This window comes from Canis aureus, chromosome 12 (assembly GCF_053574225.1).
Source record: "Canis aureus isolate CA01 chromosome 12, VMU_Caureus_v.1.0, whole genome shotgun sequence".
NCBI classification, from domain to species: domain Eukaryota; kingdom Metazoa; phylum Chordata; class Mammalia; order Carnivora; family Canidae; genus Canis; species Canis aureus.
The window spans coordinates 37,621,470-37,644,654 of NC_135622.1; the positions used below are offsets into that span (position 1 = coordinate 37,621,470).

Below are 23,185 nucleotides of genomic sequence, written 5' to 3' on the forward strand. Positions count from 1 at the left end.
ACACAAGGAAGATGAATCCACATATAACATTTGGCAAGAGGGACCAAATTTCCTAAGTGCTTAGAAACCTGCTGATTCGCAGGACTTAAAGCCTGAGATTTTAAAAATCAGTGGACTCAGCTCTGAGAGAGCTCAGAGTGTATTAGGAAGTGGAGTCCCTGCCCTTAAAGCTATAGCATGGCAAATAGCCTGTGGAGATACAGCACAGAAACAGTAGTTTGAAAGATGCCTGGGGCACAGAGGAGGGAAAATGATTTACTCATCACAGAGTGAAGAGGCAGGGATCACAGAAAGACCCCTCCAGAAACAAAGGATCTGGTAGATGCTATTTTCTTCTCCCACCCCTCAGCATTAACAAATAGGCCACTTGTGAACATTAGCACAGCACAGACACTGGCTACTTGACTTGTTCACACCAAGCTCTAGCCCACCTATCTGCAGATCCGCCCTTTCCAGTCATTCACACCTTAGTTCTGGTGCTGCAGTGCCCCTCCCCCAAAAGACAGTGCGAACCTCACTAACAGAGCATCTCCTCACCCTCACCCTTTTTTTGAGGCCTTTGTTCCCATGGTGGCTGAGGGTAGGCCACATTTCACAAGCAGACCAACACCACCTTGTTAAAATGCACTTCACTGGGCCAGGGACCACACCCTGTCCACAACAAGCATAGAGAGCTTCTATGGACAACTGAACTAAAGGAAAGAGAGGCCAATACTCAACAGCAGGGAACAGGGCATCACACATGGGAGACATTCCCTAAAGCACCAGGTCCTGGGGATCTGGGGACACTGCACTACAGGGTACTGCAGGACCTCTTCTTTGAAAGGCCATTATCTTCAAGAGTGAGAGACATGGCTGATTTTACTAACACACAGAAATAGACAGAGAGTCAGACAAAATGAGGAGACAGAGGAATATATCCCCCCAAAAATAACAGGTTGAAACCACAGCAAGAGACCTAAGTGAAACAGATATAAGAAATATGCCTTGATAGAGAATTTAAAGTAATGATAAATTTATTTAATTTAATGTACCTCAAGAAGTGATCCCTTGAATTCATAACAGTATTACACAAGCATGAATTTTAATTCTACTCATGCTGCTTTAGGTTTGCTCCTTACCCAAACCTTTATACTCCACCAAACTTCATTTAATACCGTTCTCCTCACAATACTTTTGTCACACAGCTAACCATGTTTCAGTTCCTGATGAAGTCTTCAACACTCAGGAGCCTTGGGATTCTTCCCCTGTATACTGTGCTGCTGAAATAAGCATCCTTCAACAAACAAAAATAATTTAAAAATAGCTTAAGAGTTTTTTCAATTGGGGTACCTGGGTGGCTCAGTGGATGAGCATCTGCCTTTGGCTTAGGTCATGATTGCAGAGTCCTGGGGTCAAGTCCTGCATCAGACTCCCTGCAGGGAGCCTGCTTCTCCCTCTGCCTATGTCTCTGCCTCTCTCTCTGTGTCTCTCATGAATAAATAAATAAAATCTTAAAGATAAAAGTTTATTGAATTTACAAGAACAGCAGAGGATTGATCCCTTGATAATTCATGGCAAAACTTAGAATCATTTTCTCCATCCCTTCATATACATATGAGCACTTGCACTCACAAACCCCAGGGATATTTGTCTGCAAATTTCTCTTTTCTGTCAACCACAACTTTGTTCCATGTCCTCCTTACCCAGCCTATTCATGATGTGTCCTTTTCCCACATACTGACAGATGAATTATTTTGCTCTTTGCTGATGACTTGGCTTTTACAATGAAAGATAAATCGGAAGACTCTGGACTTCATCCCTCATCCATTCACTGTTACTGCCTGATAGTAGCCATGAAACCCAGCTTGAACTGGTGGGGTGAGGTAGCTGAGTGGAAAAGTACTGGGAGTCATTAGCAGAGGTCGGAGTTTGGTGAAGGTCATTTGGCTTTCTGTGTTTGCTAATTGGCACCCATGGTAGTTAAGCTCCTTCCTTCTTCCTTGCCACAGAGACTGGGGAAAGAGGCTTTTTCTTTCTTTCTTTCTTTCTTTCTTTCTTTCTTTCTTTCTTTCTTTCTTTCTTTCTTTTTTCTTTTGAGGCTTTATTTTTCTTGATTAGATTTCAAAAGGATGGTTCACAGTGTCTGAACATAATAGTCAATAAATGTTGAATTCATCAGTGGGTCCATTTCATTAGGGATGGCAATAATACTACCACCTAATATTGCTGAGGTCTATTTGGGTATTGCATCTAAAGAAGTCAGCTTAAGGCCAGATAATTTTGGGACAGCTTCCCTACCACCCCACCAAATATGCCACTGTGGTATCTGGAATATTTTGAGCTGTAGATACTTGAGACCTTGAGGGCTTAAGAGAAGTTTTTGCCCCTCCTTTAACTACAAGCAAGAATCTAAACTGGGGGCCTTTCCCAGACTGCTTATTAGCAGAGATAAATTTTATCCGACTCACCCAACTGTATGATAGGGCAAATATCTAATTACAAAATATGCTCTTTTTATTGCCCTATGAAGTACATTCCATTCCTTTCCTCTAAAATCCAAGACTCTGCCCCTTCTTCTTAGTTCAGAATAGCCATATGTACTCCATTTTGCCTGTCTTTGGAATTTCCAACTATGTGGATTCCCCAGTATATAGGCTTATTAAACTTGATTTTCTACTGTTAAATCTCTCTCATGTCAATTTGATTCTTAGTCCAGCTAGAAGGACCTTTGAGAGGACAGGATTTCTTGCTCCTCAACAGGCTAAAATACAGAAAGCACTTAGTAAAAGTTACATATATTTTGGCAGCAAAACCATCTTAAAAGAACAGTCGAAAGACTCCACCCACTTTATAATCTGTTCCCTTTCAAACAAGGGATTTAATAAGGATCACATTTTAAATTATCTTGAAAAGATCATTCAATATATTTCATTCAGTGAAAGAAATCGAAAGCCAAAATGTGTTATTATAGCAAGTGTTTATTAAAGTGGGTGGTGGATGATGGAAATCTAGATATTTCCAGAGGAAAAACACAACTGTTTCTCAAGAAAAGGCCAAAGAGCTTATTTTTAATTGAATTATAGGATTTGTAGCTAAGATTGAGGGCTGAGCTACAGACATGATTTATCTTCCATTTAGCAAAATGCCTGATTCATTAGCTCATGAAATGTTAATTACTCATTTATTTTAAATTAGTTTAAATATGAGCTCCCCATGGGCTGACAGTTGTCTAAATTCTACAGCAAGTATTAAAATATGCCATGTATACCCTGCAACATTCCCACCACACTGCTTAGTGAAGGCATTTAAAGATTCCTTTTACTAATTACCATTGGTCCTAAAGGAATTCTCCTGATGCAGTAGGAAGTGGTTTGTAGGGCTAGAACTTTACTTTTATAAATACAATTAGAGGCACGCTTTATATTGATGCTGCTTCCATATCTGGTCTAATTGTCTACCACTGCCTTGTAATGTGGTCAATGTTAAAGTGGCAGTCAGCATAGTGGTTCTGAGCCCAGGTTCTAATTCCAGTTCTACCCTTCATGAGCAATGGGACATGGAGCAAGTACTAGCCTACATGTGACTCAGTTTCCTTCACCCTAAATAACAGATAATAATAGCACCAACCTCACAGAAGTATTGGAAGGGTTAAAAAGATACCTACCATTGTGCCTAGAATATACTGATTTTCCATAAGATGTTCATTATTTCCTGCTCAAGGAATTCTGGCATGGAGTAGACCTGTTCTCCCACCCTGGAGCACTAAGCAACTGGATATAGGTTTGTTGGTTTAGTAGAGTCTTCCTTTGGGGGGAAGGCAGCTCATTAAAATGTAATGCTCTGATTCTTCTATCAAATGATGGGCTGTTGTGTTTACTTTGTGGTGTTCCTTCATTCCTTCCTAGAAAGTGTTTGATTTCCTTTCCGGAAGACGTGCTTATTATGTAGAATGACTTCCATTCATCTACTGTCTAAGCATAGGTCTCAGGAGCCAAGTCTTTGTCCTAATAGCTTCACTGAATTCTCTCCTGATTAACCCATGGTAAATGCTCCCTCCTACAAACTCCGGTTGTGGCCCATTATTTAAAGTGCATGTGTTTCTTAACTATGTCTGGCTAATGCCAGGTTTGTGTTGGTTTATTCTAAAGCTCCAATATTTGAAGTGCACATGCCTTGTCTCTCCAGCTGTACTGTGAGCTCCCTCAAAAATGGGACTGAGTAACACAGTTCTTACTTTATCAATTTACTTACACATAAGGCAATAAATAGTTTTACATAAATTCTCATGTGTGATCATGACATACATGTTTTTATTTGGGGATAGTATTTTTCTTTTTTCTCTTTTCTGTCTGTCTTTCCCCTCTCATTTTCCTCTCTCCTTCACATGGATTATAGTAGGATACCTAGATACCTGTTCTTCATTTACAATTCAGTGTGAAATTCAGTGAAATCTTTGCATCAATGGACTCAATATTTCCTTCAATAGCCCCTCTCACAAATCAATGTAAAGTGAAACTGTTTATAGTTTTAACACGTTTCTTCATTTATTCATTCAACCCTCTATGAAAGTATACATCAAGTGATATATAATATAAATTAAAATGTCACATCATACATATTTTTCTGCATCTTGAATTTCTCTTAGCTGGTAACTCCTCTAACTTGTTCCATTTAATCTGATATATATTCCTTGGTGAGAGCAGAAGTCAGCCATTTTCCTGCTGAGAGGCATTCATTTGATTTCCATCTTTTTTGTCATGCCAACTATATACTGCGGTAAACATTCCTGTCCACCTGACCTCAAATACCAATGTTTTCCCTTTTATGGAAAAGATTTCCATGAATGAGCTTGATGTGTCAAAAGATTTTTGAAAATCAATTGTAATAGAGCCTGTCCAATTGTTTTTCCAAATTCTTATAATGCTTTATTTTCCATCAGTAACCTATGTGACATTCCTTACTCCATGGCCCCCTCATGAATAGATGTTACACTTTTTTTTTTTTAATCAATTTCCTCTTTCTACCATCCTTTGTTATTCTTATGGTCACTCAATTTGTCTAAATGTGAGGATAGGAAAATCTTCCATTGCAATTATATTTCTAGTCCATTTTTGCATTTCTTTGTAATCTTTTGTTATTATGTTTATGAACTGCATATTGATGGCTAACATATTTTCTTAATAAACTGCACTTTTATATTATATTTCATATTTGTTTATCCTGTTTAGTGACTTTAAAACTTAAATTCCTAATAATCTGATACTGATTTTTCACTTTCTTTACTTTTTCCTGTTTTTAATATTTTGTTTCTCTTTGTCTGGTATCCCTTCAATTGTGTTCTTTAATTATTCATTTTAAATGTGTTTCTTAAAAATAGCTGATAGCTATATTTTGCTTTGTAAATTCACAATATATAAATAAAATCACTGATGTGGGTAGGAAAACAAAATGTGTTTAAAATATTGGTACCCACAAGCACATGATTCTAAAGGAGAAAGGTTTTATTATAGTTGTTGTTACTTTCTGGGTCAGCTCAAAAAGTCTTGTTTATTTTGGAAAATATACGTTAATGGGCAAAATGAAAAGGAAAGTAGAAGACTGCAAAAAAGAAAGATTTGGTGATATCACAAAAACTGAACAGCTTTCCTCCAGCTCACAGACCAAACTATCAAATTCCTACATCAACTTTCTGTGTGACCCTACAGACAGCTGTGTACAAGATGTCCTTGGACTCTATGGTAGAGTGGCCAGATCTAGCAAAGAGGAATATGTTAAATTTGAATTTCAGATAAATAATGAATATTATTTTCTTAAGATTTATTTATTTATTTGTGATAGAGAGACCACGTGCAGGGGTGGGAGGGGAGAGTTTCAAGTAGACTCTGTCCTGAGTGTAGAGCCTGCAGTGAAGCTCAATCTCATAACCCTGAGATCATGACATGAACCAAAATCAAGAGATGGATGCTCAACCAACTGTACCACTCAGGCACTCCAACAATGAATACTTTTTTTTTTTTTTTTTTACTGTGTGTTCCATGCAATACTTGGGACATATTTAAACTAAAATAAAGAAAAAATTATGTATATTGCTTATGTGAAATTGAGATTGAACTGGGTGTTCTGTATTTTTATCAAGCAACCCTATTCTAAGGGAATCTCATTACAGGGCTTTCTTTATGGCTTTATCTAGGAGCCTCCAGTGCACTAGACAGTGAGTAGCACATCCTGGGAAGACCCTGGCACTCAGAGACTTGTAGAGAGTACCTCTTAGAGTGGGAAAACAATACCCTTTGGCATTGACCCTGTGTACATTTGGTCCCTGAAGCCCCACATGCTGAGAGGAACTAGCAACTGGACCACATCTTCCATGACTCTGAAAGCTAGAGGAATCAGAACAGGTAGGCTTCCTCCAGGTATTGCAGCTGCAAACTGGCAATATGCCTGACTCCATATCTGAGGCCAGGCCTCAGGGGAGAAGAAGCCAGTTGGAATTCTACAACTGGCATACGGTAACCATACCCTCTGACTATTATGCTTGAACCCTAAAATGTTAAAAAAAAAATAGAGACCTAACCACCCTCTTGGCACCTGAGAATGTCAGAACACACAGAACACATGTAAGGAAAAGCTGAAAATCCACACTTAAAGTAATAATAATAGAACTTAAAAAAATTAAAGTTCAGCACACCAATCCAATTTAACATAACTGTTCATAGTTTAACAAGTCAGTGGATGAACTAAAATTGGAAAGGACAGTGTTGAAAGCTACGTTAATGGCCTAGAAGGTAAAATAGGAGAAAAATACCTCAGAGTGGAGGCAAAGAATAGAGAGAAAAGAATAAAGAGGAAAAAAGAATTTAACATTGAATCATGAGAGCTGCTTAAGGAAAAAAAAGATGGAGGAGAGGCATTAACTATATCATAAGAGACAACCATATCCCTAAATCGAAGAAAGTGCTAAGTTCATAGATGCAAAGATTTCACTGAATTGTAGAGGAAAGATACTTATCTAGGTATAACACTATTACCCATGCAAAAGAGACAGGGGTAACAATGACATTGCATACTTCATTTGCAGCACTGGAGGCTAGAAGTAGTGGACGGCATTATTATCTGTGGGCTGCTAGGAAAATCAGACTTGAGCTCTCAGGAGATTACATGAAGATTTCCAACTTATTTGGGTCTTTACCTTCATAAGTTTACAGGCCCAGACACCAGGACTTTGACTTGTGGGAGACCAGAATAAGTCACCCCAAAATACGCTTCTTTGGCATGAATATAATTTTGAGCTGATTATTTTGAAAAACAGCAGGCACAAGAGAAGCTCTGAAGATGAACTGAGTGTCCCTGTGTAAGGGAAATTTACATTTTGTAAAGGAAATATCCACTTGTAGGGGTGTTTCTCTCTCTGTACCAGGAAGAGAAGGATGACTCTCCATCACAGAAGATACCACTCAAATCTGCATAGCAACCTTTACTCTTGTTTGCTACACTTTTCTTGGTTTCCTTCTTACACCTTGCCTCCCTGTTCTTAGCTTAAGATATATGTGCCTAAGTTATAAACTTCCCTTTGAGCTACTCATGCCTGAATTACTCCCATGTATCTATGAGACATACATAGTAATACATTTCTGTTTATTTTACTCTTGTTAACCTGACTTTTGTTATAGAAACCCAGTAGAGAATCTAGAAGGGTCAAATCAAAAACGATTTTTTCTCCTCTACATATTCAACCAGGGACATCCACTTCTGTCTCCCTTAGTGCCTACAGATGAGACACCTGTTTCTCTTAGGGCCCTTTGTCTGGACCATTCTCTGGACTTCCAACTCAAACCAGAGATTTACTCTGTGCCTGCATGGAAGATACTTTATACATGACTTCTGTTTAAAATTTAGGAATGTCTCATCCTGTGATACCACCTATCCCAGCCAGCCTTAGTTATCCTCCATATCATCGCTGCATCCCAATGCTGCCCTATTCATTCTTTCCAATCTCTATGTGTTCCTATTCACCTATTTTCTATTTTCATGATTAACTATTCACAGAATATTCCCTCCCCCTAGCTTTTGTTTGAGGATACTATTTCCCCAGAAGCTCTATTATGCTAAATGCTGCTATTTTCCAAAAATCTCTGGTTTGGGAGAGTATCAAAAACCTTGCTCCTCAGTGCTTTTCCAGTTCATTACACTTCTGCTCTCCTGTATCCATCCCCACTCCTCTGCCCACAGCCATCTGGCTATACTACCCATTTCTCCCACCTGGTCCCTTTCACATGCTGACCTCCTGGTCATTTCTCCCAAATTAGCTGAAAGCATTAGCATCTAGCTCACATTCCCTTCTAATGACTAAATATTTAAACCTATATGGTCATTTCTGTGAAAATATTTTATTCAATGTTTGTAATTTCTTAAGGTTTTCCAAAAGACATAGAACTATTTTAATTGTTTAGTACTCCATAAACTCAACAGAGAGAGCAAAGAAACCACACAGAGCCAATGTTTTAAGCATTATTGGGAGACAAGGAAATGCAACTTTATAATTACCTGTAAGCAGAGAAAAAAAAAAAAAAACCCTAATGGCATGCTCACTACCAACTCTGTGCTGCAAATCTGTGGGTACAGAGAGCAGAAGAAGACCAGTAATTCTCCGTGAGTAAGAATAGAAGAGAGTGAAAGACTGAGATTAAGCATAAGACAAAATCATTCAGAAAGAAAATGCTCAGCCATAAGTGATAACATATTGAACATATGTCAGAATGGTAGCTCACAGAACTGACTACAGGAAAGGAACTTGAAAGTGCATAGAACCAGGAGGGGCAGCCTCAAAGATGTCTTGCTTCTGAAACAGAATCAGATATATTAAGAAGGTGTAACCTTTAGAGACAAAACAGTAAGTACAAAAGGGTTTGGCAAAAATAAGGATCTTGCAGAAATGAAAGAGAAATATAATAGTCCACTCAAGGATGGGATTCATCCAACTAAAGATGAGATTCATCCAACTAAAGATGATTGAAAATGTTGACAAAGCAAGAAATGGTAACTTCCATGACTATTTCATACTTTCCTTCATGAGTATTTCATATAGTGTAGCAAAGGGTAAAGCCAGGATGAGGTTAGAGGCAGAATCAGAATGTGTGTATATATGTGTATGCACACATGTTGTGTGTACATGTTTATACACATCCATGTAGTTCCTAGTTCTGTCTGTCAAAAGATACATATATGGAGAAAGAAAGAACACATTATAAAGCAAATGGTAAAAATAGATAAATTTGGTTAAGAGATACATACATGTTTTCTTTGTGCTAGTCTTATTCATACAGGTCCAGTTTGAAATTATTTCCTAATAAAATTTCATACACATAAAAAGCAGTAAGTCTTTTAAGTTTACCAAAGACCTCAACTTCTAGAGGGAGAAGGAGTTAAAGTACATTTAAAAGCCTGATGGAGGGGAACCTGGGTGGATTAGTGGTTGGGCATCTGCCTTTGGCTCGGGTTGTAATCCTGGGGTCCTGGGTTTGAGTCCTGCATCAGGCTCCTCGCATGGAGCCTGCTTCTCCCTCTGCCTATGTTTCTGCCTCTCTCTGTGTGTCTCTCATGAATAAATAATTAAAATCTCTTTAAAAAATAGATATAAAAGCCTGACTGAGACACATGTGCTCCTATATGGCCTCTGATATTTGCACTGTAAAATGTTTGTAGGTCAACTTGAAGAAGATGATGGGAAATAACATCAGACATTATATGTTATTTGAGGACTTGGCTGATTGTAAGGTTTGTGTAAATGATTATAAGAAATGCTAAAAATTAAGGTTTTTGAAAACAGCTTCTTAATCAATATCTCTTTTGTCATCTATTTTGTTCAGTGTCAACAGTGACAACTCCAATTCTATGAAAAAGGTGACAGGGATGCAGAGCTAAAATTTCACTACTTTTCTGGCAGACATTAGAAGCTAGGTTTGAAAAAAAAAAAAGTTTTCTTCAATATCTTACTCTGAGAGATGTATATGAAATGTCCTTGTGTCTGAAATCCTTTTTTAAAAAAAATCAGATAAATCAGAACTCGATTCGTTTATATGTTGACTGTTATTCTGTCAACTTTCCTTTTAATGATAAACAGTATTTTTTTTTTTTTTTTGCAAAATACTAAATCCTTCAAAGATTCTTGAGGAAATATTTTAAAACCACTCAGCATACTATGTAGTCTCAGGGTAGCTTTTTCAGAGTTTTATATATACAAAAAGTTGTTCATTCTCAGATCTCTACGCCAAAATGTTCCTTACTTCTCAGAGCTGCAAGTGTGCTCTGTCATGTTAAAATAACTGGAATCATGTAATGGCTGAATAAGAGTTTTCCTTTGACAGCAATTTTACTTTCTGATTTTTTTTTACTTTTTTTTTTTTTTTTTTTTTTTACTTTCTGATTAATCAACTTTTTATACTGCAGTGATTATAATTAGAATGGCCAGGCACAGTGTCACATATACACATGGATCAAATATAAAGACTCCTTTTCTAATTCTCCTGAGTTGTTCTTTACAACTGCTTTGATGTCATTTAGTGGTTCCTCTTATCTGATGTGTTTGAACTTCAAGATAACATTGACTTACGTGGTTCAGTACATCTAGTAATAAATCACTTTGGAGACACCATAATTCTAAAGGATCTTGAAGCAATGAAAGATTTCTACAGGGTAAGAAATGCTTTTTCTTTCTATTAAAGTGATATCACATGACTAAGATGCGCTCACTGACTTTCAATAACAAAGTTTATTATTTAGACACATTTTAAAAATACTTTAAAACCAGCTTGTATAATCAGAGAGAAGCATGGTACTGCTCACACTTTGTCCTTAGACACATGCATTTCTAAGCCACTTCAGGAAGATAGTCTCCTATCCTAAATATTTCTCAAACTAGGCTTGCTGAAGCATCTATTGTATCAAACAAAAAGTTCAGTATAAACTTCCACAACAAGTAACTATTGAGCATTGTAACACTGGTCAGTAACTGTACGTTTAATTGCCTTAAAGGAGAATCCCAATTTACCTAATATCCTTTTGACTACTGAAGACTCAGAGAATAACCTCTGAGGATAAAGAGAAACCTATTTAACTCTCCTGAAATGAGGACAAACTAATGTGTTTATGGAAAGGCATCTCTGATGCAAGTTCAATACCACATGACCCCCTGTACTCCTACTTAACACCATATTTGGTTAAATTAACATCTCTCCTACAATTAAATGCTTTTCTTTTATTATGCATGTTGATTTTCTCTAGTCCCTCTGCAAATTCTAACAAATCAGCTCAATTTCTCCAGGTTTGGTTACACTCTCTCCCAGCTTCCTGGGGGGAAAGAAACCCTCCAGTGACAAGTCTACACTGAAATAAGATGTTCAGCCTTAATGATCCCCAAGTCTTCAAAGAAAGTCTATTCTAATGTGGAATCACTGAGAATGAAACCATTCCTTACGGTGAATTCCCTCACAAAAAAAAAAAAAAAAAAAAATCACCCCTTCTTGTTTTGACTTCCCTAAGGACAAATATCAGAACAGGGCCCAGACTACTGATACTTTACCTCTGCCTTTGTCAGTTCGGGTGACCATAAAAATGGTAGTCATAGACTTCAACAACAACGTGGACTAAAACTGATCAGCTTCTGTGATCTGAAATCCATTAATACATTTTTAGGACTAATGGACATAGATTACCTTGATCCCAGAGACTCAAAGCACCATTATTGCTCACTATAATAATTAGGGCTTAGGAAGACAGGTGGAGTGACTGCCAAACTCTAATTCTCTTCTATTTATGTTCAGAAACTGAGGAAATGACTATTGAGTGGGCCTGTGGAAAAACAAATGACCCAAGGTGGGAGGAAAAAGATTCCTGGGCAGTGGCCAAGGGCCTGACCATTTGGTTAGGTCATGAAAGGAAAAGAGGTGAAAGGCAGAGACAAAGATGTCTGGGGTAGAGATGTGTGAATTGGTATATGTGAATGAGCATCAAATGTCCAGATTTTTATAACACATATCAATCCATCAGAAAATATCCACTATGGAGACACCTGGGTGGCTCAGTGGTTGAATAGGTCTGCCTTCAGCTCAGGACGTGATCCCAGAGTCCTGGGATCGAGTCCTGCATCGGGCTTCCCTCAGGGAGCCTGCTTCTCCCTCTGCCTATGTCTTTGCCTCTCATGAATAAATAAAGAAAAAAAAATGTTTTTACTTTAATAAAGAAAATCTTAAAAAAAAAAAAAAGAAAAGAAAGAAAATATCCTCTACAGAGGAAGCACCAAACAATCAAATGACAGTGGCCATGTATACTAAGGCAGCTTGGATGCTAGGACACCTAGGAGAGATGAGACCTCTGACATTGGACTATAGCTTGAGGACAAACTGACAACCTTGCCAAACATTCCTTAGACTGCTCAGCAGTCAACAATGCTCACAATCTTTCTTCCTCTCCTTCCCTCAAGGTCAGACTTGCAGTATGGTCTAAAAGTTCTTCCTACTTTCTCGGGCTACTGTCATGGTTTCTCAAGCAGCTGCTTCAGCTAATAAAATGTTTGCATATTTAATCCTATCTTGGCATCAGCTCTTAGAGGATCTATTTCATCACAGTTACCCTTTTCTTTTGTGCTTCTCATCTCAATAAAAAGAAAACCTCTTTAATCTCTCCTACAATTAAATGCTTTTCTTTTATTATGCATGTTGATTTTTTCTGGTCCCTCTGCAAATTCTAACAAATCAGCTCAATTTCTCCAGGTTTGGTTACACTCCCTCCCAGCTTCCTGGGGGGGAAAGAAACCCTCCAGTGACAAGTCTACACCAGAGCTGGATATCATTTTCACCCCTTATTGAAAAAAAATGGCATAAAACTTTAACAAGATTTCTACTACTGCATGAGATCTTCAAATGTTCGTTTTTACTTTTTCCTCTTCATCCTTTCCATCTCCTTCATATTTTTTAACTTGCAAATTCCTGCCTTCATCTTTAAGTGATACCTTCCCAGTGAAAACAGTTGTGTCAGAAACATGAAATCAGGATTTTTGAGCAGCATACTTCATCCTGCTAATTATGTAAAAACAAACCAGCAATGTGGCAAAAAGCAAGATAGGAAGAAAAAATAGTTTTTGTAGTCCTAGCTCCCCGCCCCATACCACCCTATTCCATTCCCTTCACTATCAATCCTTCTCATTGTTTTTTTTTTTTTGTTTTTGTTTTGTTTTTTTTGTAAACAATGTCACATTTGTTAATGTTAAAACAAAAAGATGCAGCTATGAGGTAGAAAGGCAAATTTTGAAAGAAAAGCTGAATTAAAGTTACTATATTTATTTCTGATATTTAAAGTATTTTGTTATCTCTGAACTTTCCAACGATCCTTAGTGGGGAAAGACAAACCCCAGATAAGCATACTTATTGGTGCAAAGAAAGCAATTCCAGTGAAGCTGATAAAAACCACTGTAGTCACCTGTTTTCTTCAAAGTTAGGTACTACAGGGTAGTGAGAGACCTATGGTGGTCTGCTAGAGCATGCACTTTGTTGAGAGGAATTTCAACAGTCAGAGAGTCCTTTGAAAAATCTTCTATTGAGAAAGATGGCAAACTGAAAGCTCCATTCGCTCAGCTTCTCTGTGAAATGTGCTGGACTGAGTTGCTTTCTGCTAATAGTGTGCTTGTTTTCACTAATGATGACAATTAATTATGGGTAACAGATGTTAACTATGAATCTGAAAGGCCATTCAGCATTTAATTTATTAAAAAGAAGCCATTTTCCTAAAAGCTAAATTCCCTACAATGTTCTGACTGTAAAAGAAAAAAGAGTTCAAGAGAACAAAAATGTAATAGAGAAGCAGGTGGAACACGACTATCTTGAAAATAGTAGTCTTATATAATTACATAAGTATACTGCTCGTAGTAGTCTTGTATTACTTTGAAATGATATTTTAGAGACATGTTTAATCTATGATCCAGCTAAGTTTACCTAACAATAACTTGTATTAAGGTAAGCACCTATCACATTTTGTGTTTTTAGATTTTATTTATTTATTCATGAGGCACACAGAGACAGAGAGGGGCAGAAACACAAGCAGAGGGAGAAGCAGGCTCCATGCTGGAGCTGGATGTGGGACTCCATCCCAGGACTCCAGGATCACTTCCTGAGCTGAAGGCAGATGCTCAACCACTGAACCACCCAGGCGTCCCTCCTACCACATTTTTAAAACAGCAAGTGATTTGTTTCTATTTGCTATTTTCTTAGAATGCTAAAACAATGTATTTTTTAAATTGGGATAAATTCTTTCAGTGCATCATTAGATACGGCAGGAGTGGCTCTGTTAGAGAAGACCGATATGAAGCTTCCCACTTCCCAAGGAAGCTTTCAGTTGAATGGTGGCTGTATTATATATCTTAGATCATAATAGACCACTATCGTGAGTCAACTATTTCAATAGATGAGGAGGATAAAAAAAATACATGTTTTGTTTAATCATATTATACATACTTAGTTTGTAAGTAAGATAGTAAGTTACAGAATAAGTAACAAACCTATGAAGAGGTTTCAAATGTAAGTTGGAGAAGGCAGGATCTATTTCTATTTATTTTATTCCCTTGAGTCCAAAATACTTTGTAAGGACTTTATAAATATTTTACATGGCCATCATGTCAAGTAATGAAAGAACTCAAGGTAGAGAATATGAAAATTCTCCTTTCAGTTTGTGAAGGAGTCTCAATTTTTCTGGTGTATTGTTAGTGTTTGGCAAGGGGTTTTTATTTTGTTGCTTTGTTTTTAATATTTGTTAATAATATTTATTTGTTAATAAAAATTACTTGGTATTCAGTTTGAGGAAAATCATAGAAATCCTGCCCAAAAGCTACCCTGACCAGCAGATTTTCCTCCAAATGTATCTTCTGGATTCTCAAGATGGATGTCATCTCATCCCTCTGTTCCAGGTTTGATAAAACTTTCCCTCAAGTATCAACCTTCCTTTCATCTGGGGAGTCATCCAGGTTGGTAGGCAACTACCACCAATGGTCCTCCTATCTCTCCACATTACCCTGTCCTCTGCACAAACTTTCACCAAAATTTCTTCAGATGACTATCATTCCTCTTTAATAACCAGGACAAAAAAAATAAATAAATAACCAGGACAGATTTAGTGACCTTTATTTATCCTTCCCAAGTCTGGAGTGACATGAATTGAATATGTCAGGGGTTAACCTGATATCTAAGGAGAAAGAGTGTTTTAACATAAGTTTAAAATATATTTTGGCAACTGATATATATTTTTTAGGCTTTTTATAGCCAGTGAATAAGTCTGAATTGTTCCACTTTGTTTTTTCTACCTAAATTTGTTACTTTTAATTCCTCTCATTGGCTTTCACAGAATAAGGAACAACATTTACATCCTTGGGGAAAGAAAATGAGGTAACAGGTACATAGTTTCTGTGAAAGTAAGTGTCACAGGATTTTACAATTTTTTTAATTATGAAATAACCTGCTGAATCATTCCTGCCTTTTAAAAAGGAGGGAGAAAAAGCATCCTGAAAGGCCAAAATTCATGGCAACACTTTTAAGAGTTGAATTATATGTAGTGCTAGGGAATTTTTAAATGTAGTATATAACTGGTGCTGATGCTGGTAAAAAATATTATTTATTATAAGTAATTTAAGTCATAATGATGGATTCCTTCTGGTAGCAGGGAAGTTGTTCTATCAGTGTGCTCTTAGACTAATCCAAGCTACCTGCCAGTTTTATTCTGAGCCCAAATCCACCTCATCCTTTCTCCCTGGACCTTCCCCATGCTTCTCTAATGATTCTGGAGTAAAAAAGGTTCTAATATGTTCCTTCACACATTTCCCCTAGAAGTATAGGGTTTTCTCTTCCTGTTTAATTATAATCCAACCACTATATTCACCTGGCCAACTCTCTCTTCCTCTATCCCCCCCTTTTTTTTTCTAGTCCAACTCAAACTTGAAGTCTTTCCCTAGCATTCCAGGTGGAACTACTCCTTCCTTCTATATTTTTCCATGGTTCTCTATTTTAACTTATGTAATATGCTTCAACAGGGTAGAGTAATTGTATATATGTCTTTTAAGGAAGAGTAAGCTTCTTGAGGCAAAACTATAGCCATTGCCTTTGCAAATGCCCTAAAGAGTAATATTTTCTTTTTGGAAGAGTTTTAGCCTATCAGAAATCTAGTTTAATCTGCCAGGAATACTCTAAAATGTTTCCCTGATAAATACTTTTCTTTTTTTTTAAATTGTATTTACTTATTTGAGAGCAAGAAAGCAGAGTGACGGTGTACACAAGGGCAGGGGAGGGGCACAGGAAGAGGGAGAAGCAGACTCCCTGCTGAGGGCTCCATCCCAAGACCCCCAGCCAAAGGCAGACACTTAATCAACTGAGCCACCTAGGCACCCTTGATAGATGCTTTCTACTCCTTGGCTTCCTACAGAGGATTCCTGTTAAGCGATTTCCTTAACATCTCTTTTACAGACACACATGCTATCCACAATTCAAAAGCCGCGTATGACTTTGGAATATTCATTCAGATTCATACATATGTCACTGAATGTTGAGTGACACTTTATAGGAATTGGCTGGTGAGATCCAAAGGTGGTAACAAAGAGGATCTAAGTATCTTCTATTCTAAAAGAGGCTGTAAACATCTTGGGCCAGACATCTCCTCTTGGATCTCCTGAATGTTAGCAGAACCTACTCTGCTAAACCTAGCCAACTCCACTGCACCTTTCTAGTCTCTATAAAGACAACTGGGAAGAGTAAGAGCAAGAATGACAACAATGGGGGATCCCTGGGTGGCTCAGCAGTTTAGCGCCTGCCTTTGGTCCAGGGCATGATCCTGGAGTCCCGGAATCAAGTCCCGCGTCGGGCTCCCTGCATGGAGCCTGCTTCTCCCTCTGCCTGTGTCTCTGCCTCTCTCTCTCTGTCTCTCATGAATAAATAAATAAAATCTTTAAAAAAAAATGACAACAATGCTACGTTTGAGGCTGAGAGGCTTTTGTTTTTCCCTCCCTTAGGAATAATATTTCTCTAAGTGAGAGGAGCTTCCAGAAGACCATCTGAGAGATTGAAACAGTGGCAGTAGGGAAAGACGAGAGAGCTTTGATATTCCTGGTTTGGGGGAGCAGGAAAGCTGTTTATACTTTACTAAACTGTCATAGTGTTATGGACTCAATGTTTATGTCCTTGACATATGTTGAAGACTGATGGAATTTGGAGGTGGGACCTTAGAGTGATAATTAGGTTTTGATGAGGTCATGGTGGGGGGGGAGGGGACACTCATGATGAGATTAGTGTCCTTATAAGAAGAAGAAAAGTCAGAGCTCTCTTCCTCTCTCTTTTCCCCCTTTACTCTCTCCCCTGCTTCACTGTCATTTCAAGATATAGCAAGAAAGTGGGTGTCTGCAAGCCATGAAGAGAGTCCTCACTAGGGACTGAAGTAGCTAGCACCTTGATTTTGGAGTTCCCAGCCTCTCAAAATCTAAGAAATTTATATCCAGGGCCATGTGGATCTAAGGAACTTAGTTAGGTTTGATTCAACTAGCTATAAACTCTCCCAAGAGTCTTACCTGCCAGGCAAAGAGACCTCAAAAAATAATATAGATAGATAGATAGATAGATAGATAGATAGATAGATAGATAAAATAAAGACTGCATAGTATATAGTCATGAGTTGGAGTTGAAGTTAGGAATTGTGGTTGAAGAGACTGCATGCAAAAGGACAAAGCAGGGGTATCCATGTTTGGTCCAAAAATAGGTATCACAGATAAATAGACTGGAGAGACAATGTGGCCCCAGAAAAAGAGAAATGGAAAGAATAGTTACCTTGGTTCTTGACACTGTATTCCCCAGCATTCTTTGTACAAAAATCAACTAGGTATCCAAAAGTGAATGAGCATTTAGATACCTATCATGTGGCTGTCAAAGAACTACCAGTGAAAGCCTGAGAAACAGAGAAACAACAAAAGAGGATTGAATCAGAGCAAGTTAAGTATGAAACAAAGCCCTTCCTCTATTCAGAAAGGAGCTAGTGACAGGGAAGGAGGAGAAGAAAGATTTTGTTACATCATACATTGGTCACTTGCTGAGTTGTGAAATTCTGACATTTTTCACTGTTATTGTGCTGGGGTTCCTAAAACCACCCTCAGGCTTAATTCATTAGGAAGAGTTACATAGGGATGTCTTTAATTTTATTAGTGACAACATGTATAAATTATTGCCAACCAGAGAAACTCACCTGAGCCTTGCGTCTGTCCAGTCATGGCTTTGGGGTCTGTCATGTGGACCTACCACTCTCATGACTGGCTTTAGCTACTCAACCTTCAGCTCCCCAGAGGTCAAACTATATTACAGCAAGGTCCAGGAACTCAGCATAGACAACATTCTTATCAGGCAAGATATTACAAGGCTCAGATGTTTTGTACCATGAATTAATCAAAAGCCAGTCTTTTCTTTGGAATATGCAGAATTTGAACAACCCAAGCCTGCTGAGATAATTCTTTACAGCACAATATAGCAAAATGTCACATTTAACATCATCACCTATTGCATTATAAAAATTATTGACTATTAGGAAATTGTCAAGCTCTTACTGATATTTTAACCAGAATTTCAGTTTTTTCCCATGAAAGCTCAAATTTTATCATTACCAACTAATACTGTTCATTGTTTTCCTTGAAGTGATAGTTTCAATTTCTTCACTTTTTAAAGAGTATCTGTCAAATACCCAAGTCTAGATAATCAAAGTTTTTCTATTAGTTATTCTTCAAGGACAGAACATTGTATTCCGTGAAAAAAAAGTGTCTAATTTGCCTGCAAACCAAACAATTCCACAATTACTTTTTCTCTATAGAGCATCATACTTTGGTTTGAATTAGAAGTACTTTATGCATACTTCTCATTTTGTCACATAAAATTTTAATAAGATACGTATCCTAGGGTTGAGCTTTAGTAAAATTAATTAGTTTCACTGCCTTATGTTCTTAAGTGAAATTGGCTTTTTTTTTTCCTGTAAGTTCACAGCAGTGAAGAACCCAGTAATTACCAGTATAGTTAGTGCCACTGCCTTTACTCATTCTAAGGCACCAGCAGTTTTATCCACCATTGATTTTGCATAATTAGTGCAATGTTAACACAGTAAAAAAGGGTAAAAATATAATATTATTATGAAAATGGTTTTGACCTCCTAGATCTTCTAAAATTATCTAGGGACTCCAGGATTCAATGGATCATATATTAAGAACTACTGTTTAAGACTTAAATAATAACTTATTTTTGTCCTCCCTGATAAATTATCTTACAGCCTTAATCAACTCCTACCTGAAGATATGCTTTCAGTAGAACTTTCTTTAAAGTCCATAGAAGAATGATGTTTACTTTTGATTGTACCAGAAGTTTACTATTTCAAAGCATTGAGCCAACTGGCATGGGAGATTTCTGAAAGTTAAAGCTATAGAATATAAAACAATGGGAAAAAAAATCTCTTTTGGATCAAAATAATTTTTATGCACATATGGCACATGCGAGGATGTAAGAAGCTAAGGGAAAGTGTCAGCACTATAATAAATATGAAAAGAATGACTATTTCTAGCATTATCAAATGCTATATTTTCTGGAACTTATAAACTAGTGTATGCTGTTAAGTCGTATAGATGAGTTCCAAAACTATGATCTAGAGTCTGGATTTTCACTTCTCTTTTTTGATTCCTATTAAACTTTCATTTCTGATTTCTAAGAGTTAAAAATGTTTCTAATATTTTTTTTCTGTTTTTTCCTGCCTGCTTCTTTTTAATGAATCATATTTTGGACAGAAGCCATTTTCCTATTACACACAAATTCCCTTTTCCCAGCAAATGGGATTATATAAAGTTGATTGCATAATGCTGTTGTTTTCATGTGATGTAGAAAACATGACCAGTCTACTCCCATTGTGTTCATGTTGTCAGTTAATCCAAAGTAAATTATAAAGGGCCACTAATCAAAAGCTAAGAAAAATATTTATCTCTTTGGAATTTCTTCCACTGTATATTTTTGGTTCTATAATTAAAATCTAGAACATTTTGCTCCAAAAATAGCATTTAGTAACATTATTTAAATTCCCATTTTAAAAATAGTCTGTATTTACAATGAGCATTTCTGATTATAAAAAATTAAAATATTTGTAGAGACTACTCTTTTATTTTAGCATGACCTTTATTAAATGGAAAGAAGCCTGACTATTTTCATTATCATCTCCTATAAATATTGTATCTCACAATAAATCCACTCTGTAAATGTTTAGTTACACATAAAAACTGTCTTATCTTTGTCTTCTTTGAAGACTGATATAAAATGACATGAAGATTCCCTTATTAGCAGAGACATGTTATATACTCAGTTTAAAATTTTAAAAGGAAACCTTAAATTCTCACCATTACAGGGTGTGGAAATGTAAGTGACTTTACTTGTTGGTATGTACTTCATTCCTAGAATAAGGACTTAGCCAAAAGAGGTTTCAAATTAGTAGAATAACAAGTGCATAAACAACTAGGGCAAAACATAACATCCAGAAAAAAGAGAGGACAAAAAAGTTTATAGGTGATACGTTCAGATGTGGGTCAATGATTCCTCAATGAAAGTAGCATTTGAGTTGGGCCTTAAAGAAGGGGGAAAAAAAAGCAAGTGGATGGATGCTTAAAAGTAAAGCAAATGAGAAGAATGACCTAACATTAAAAGTGGAAGCAGAAATGTAGTTTAAGAGAGGAATCAACAATAAAATTTGTATAAAGCATAGAATGAGCAAATGTGTAAGAGGATGAGAAAGAAAAAGGAAAAAGGGGATCCCAAGACAACTCTGATCCCGGATAATGAGGAAATATTAGTGTCTTTTACATCAAACAAAACAAACATAAAACTAACAAGAAATAAGCAAACAAACAAGCAGAACAAATTTTAGATTGAAAGTTGTCCTGGTCTGGAAGAAAATTACTTCAGATTTGGATATGTATTTTTACCAATACTTCTTTTTTAAGATTTTATTTATTTGAGAGACAGAGAGAGCACAAGCAGGGGGACGAACAGAGGGAGAGGGAGAAGCAGACTCTCTGCTGAGCAGGGAACCAAACATGGGACTCAATCCCAGGACCCTGAAATTACTACCTGAGCTGAAGGCAGATGCTTAACTGACTGAGCCACCTAGGCGCCCCCTATCTATGCTTCTTAACAGTTTGCCTATGCTCAATGGTCTTCAGAGTCTAATAATTGATTATATGAACTGAATATTAAAAGATAATATTATTCCTAACTAGATGAGCACAGGCTTTCAAATTAAAAACTGAGTCCCCAGTCTGCTTCTCTTTTCATTAAACACAACTCCTCCCCTTCCTCCCTACCTCTCTGTCTGGGATAGTTCATTGCTCATGATCTACAGACCTAATGTCTCCAGGGTGCCATCATTCTACAGCACCAGGGACTCTTAGGAGCCTTACGATGGGTTACCTCGGATGTAAATGCAGTATCTGAAATTCCATATTGCATTTTTTCGCTTGAGTTTGTACACCCGATTTGAGTTACTTGGGAGACAGCAAGCTGCATAAACCCATGACAAGTAACCCAGCAAAGACCCCTAGTTGGTTCCAAGACTGAATTCTAGCCACGCAGTCACATATGGAAAGAAGGAATGACAGCCAATGACAACACCACAAAATGTGCCTGTGAATCTTAGACAAATGGACCATGCAGTAAGCAAGCAATGGACTCACTTCAGGGGGTTTCTCAGCCTGAGGGAAGTAGAGTAAGTCCATCTCAAATAAACTGTTACTAAAAGAGGAGACAAGGTAAAAGGAAAGAAAATATCCTTTGTGACCTCTGGTGGGCTTTTATACAAAACCTAAATGTGAAGGGAAATGATTGAGTTCTGTGCAGGCTGCTTGCTCCAATTGTATGGCTGGTTGCTAATGTAATAAGTTTCCTGAGATATCAACATATTTGATAAAGGGGTTTTACATTTCTCTTTGTTAATATTCCTTGACTTTGTTCTGAACTGTTGTGTCACATTTATTGCAAATGGTTTCCACAATATTTTATTTCATTAAATCTTTAGGAAGTACTTTATTTACCCAGTGCTACCATTTCTTAGAGCTAAAAGCATTATCCTCAATAGTATTAGAACAGATTTTACCTTTGCTTTTAGAACTGAGTCCTAGAAAAGAAAATAAACCAATAGTTTAATTTTATATTTCATGACATTGATTTTTAGGTGGAACAAGTTTGCTTTATTTAAACAACTGATTTGCTGAAAACTAATTAACAAGAGTTTGAGAAATATATAGTATTGTGATATTTAAATAGCTTGGTTATAAAGTAATTTTTACAGAGCTGTATTTGAACAGGCAATATAGTACCAACAATTATCTGTAATTATGCAGGTCCAATTGCAGAATAAAAGTTTCAATGTCACTAAGCACAATAAGGGTAATTACTCTTCCATTATTCTGATGGGCATGTAATTAGCAACTTAAAAAAACTTTCACAGGGATGTAACGCCACAGTTTCTTTTTTTTTTTTTTTTTCCACAGTTTCAATAAAGACTTACAGTGTAAGCAGCTGGATTAATTGTATTGTATTTAAAACTGATCTTTTTCATTGTAGTTTTAAATCAAATACAAGCATTTTTTCAAAGCCTGTTTTTCCTTTCTAAGCATTGGCAAAAGCTAGAGCATATACACTATGCCATTGGACCTAATGGTTTGCCTTAGAAATCCTATCTTTGATACACAGCATGACATCTACTTTCCTGCGATTAAAAACCTCATCTTTAATATGTTGAAAGATAAACTGGAAAAAAAGAAAAAGAAACATACGCTTTAAAAATTTTAAGTGTATTTAAACAAACATCAGTTCCAATCAAGTCCACGGGTAGGAGCTGGGGGCAAGGTTTTTATAGAAAGGACCCAGAGGCAGAACAAGGAAAATATTTGATTGGCTACAGCTTAATCAGTTGCATTATTTAGGAAAGCCTAGTTGGCTATTTGTGATTGGTTGTTCTTCTTGTGGTATTTGCAGTAATTGACTCTGGTATAGATTTCCACTGGCTTTATATAGTCTACCACAGAATTAAAGACTCCTTGTTTGCTTACGTTAACTTTTTTACAAATACTAAATAATATGACAAGTTTGTGGAAAGCTTGATCTTAAAGAAC

The 23,185-nt window shown here is 36.9% G+C and overlaps 1 long non-coding RNA gene across 13 annotated transcripts in view; it reads right to left on the bottom strand.

Annotated features, from left to right (window-relative positions):
* LOC144280993 (uncharacterized) overlaps positions 1-23,185 on the bottom strand; it is a 276,878-nt gene that overhangs the window by 142,207 nt on the left and 111,486 nt on the right. For 2 of the 13 annotated variants that reach the window (XR_013349448.1, XR_013349452.1), the window contains one exon: positions 17,832-17,949. The exons of 10 other annotated variants lie outside the window; for them this stretch is intronic. This is a non-coding gene — a long non-coding RNA (uncharacterized LOC144280993). Of the gene's footprint in view, positions 1-14,025; positions 14,191-17,831; positions 17,950-23,185 lie in introns of those variants that run through there. One more of the 13 variants, XR_013349451.1, reaches the window with a different exon arrangement.